Here is a 1879-nt window from a genome sequence, read left to right as displayed (position 1 = left end):
ATCGACCTTTGTCTTTCCCTTGGATAACACTGGTGGCGTGGAGAGGGGAGGCTGGTATGCATGGGCGACTGCTGGTCTTCCATAAACAACCTTGCCCGGACTTGTGTCTAGGTAACTTTCTAGGTGCAATCCCATGGTCATTCATGACCGAAGGGGGTCTTTACCCTTACATTTATACAAGATGAAGGTACATTTGTACAGGAGTGGTGGCCTTTATGTATGACTGAAGAGACCAGAGAAATGGGAATCCCCAATGTCCGTTGTAGACTTGGAACTCAATAATGAGGGCCAGAAGTAAAACATCCTCCTCCACCACCACCACCAATAATAACAATCCTTTCTACTATAGGTGTATGGCCTGAAATTTGGGAGGGGAGGGAAGATTTGGTAATGAATTATTTCAAACCCAGTGTTTAACTGTTACTTATTTTATTGACCCCCAAAAAGAATGGAAAGCAAAACTGACCACAAAAGTCTTTGGACTCAGAATGTAAAGACAGACCAAATGCCGCTAATCTTTTTGTCCAGCATGTTAACAACTCTACGAGCTTGCCATCTTACATATGGTATTTAATCTAATTAGGAAAAACTTTAATTAATTAATAATACATATGCAATAAAGAGGTAAATATAAGACATTAAGTTAATGGCTAATATTCATTTAATATAATTTTATATAATATTGGTTCGAAATTGTGGTAACAAGGCCAGAAGATTTGGGGAGGGTCAAAGATGATTAAATTGACCCCAGTGTCAACTGGTACTTATGTTATTGACCCCTGAAAGGACGAAAGGCAAAGTCAACCTCGGTGGAATCTGAATTCAGAATATAGAGATGGCCAAAGTGCCACTTAGCATGTTAATGATTCTCCATTCTGTAGCTTGCTGTTTTAATTGCACGTATGAACTCTTAGTGTCATAAACCGCTGCAATCCGTGGTAGACACTCATTCATGAACTGCTTGGAAACGTGCCTTGTCACTGGGTGCCTGAGCAGGTTGCACAGGATATGGCCTTTTAGAAGGATAATATCATCTGACAGGAACACGGCAAGAAGAAATACATGGAACAAGGTGGCAACTTTTAATGTCTTTAATGCCAGCCACACACATATATATACACAAGCTGAATGATAAATGGAAGTGGTTGATAGACATTCATTCATATATCTACATGCATCTGAATGGATTGTATGTTTGCTGTTAACCCTGGGGAGGAAGCTCACAAACAGCGATATGTTAGAACTTGTGCAGTGTGTCAGTGCTGTGTAGAGATGTAGTTGATGACGTTGGTGAGAGACATGATGGTGGCGACGAAGATGGAGGCCGCTGTAATGTGATCAGTGGTTTGACCTTAGAAAGCCTGGAACCAACAGACTCTGAGACTAGGAAGAGATGAGTTTTTATACCTAACGGTAGGCTCAAATGTAGTTTAGAACTGACTGTCTCATGTGATTTATTTGGAGGCTGCAATTGGTTGGGTTGCATATTGGCATGCAACAGAGTAAGAGACACATTGTGTTGATACCAACCAATCAGAGTGGTAGACACAACAGGGTCCAAAATAGTGCCCAAAGGTTAGCTGCTACCTGCTACATTCATACGTATGTATATATAATAGAGAGAGGAGGGCCATTAGAGTTTGCTACAGCCTGTAACATTTCAAGGTCACAGATGTGCAGAGAAGACTTTGTAAAAGTTATTACATTCTAAACATAACAACCTGTTTTTAGTCTTCTCTTTTGCCAAATCCTTCTTATTTCTTTATTGCCCACAAGGGGCTAAACATAGAGGGTACAAATGAGGACAGACAAAGAGATTAAGTTGATTACATTGACCCCAGTGCGTAACTGGTACTGAATTTATCAACCCCAAAAGGAT

The sequence above is a fragment of the Octopus sinensis genome, linkage group LG28 (assembly GCF_006345805.1).
Source record: "Octopus sinensis linkage group LG28, ASM634580v1, whole genome shotgun sequence".
NCBI lineage: Eukaryota > Metazoa > Mollusca > Cephalopoda > Octopoda > Octopodidae > Octopus > Octopus sinensis.
This window is presented reverse-complemented; position numbering follows the sequence as displayed.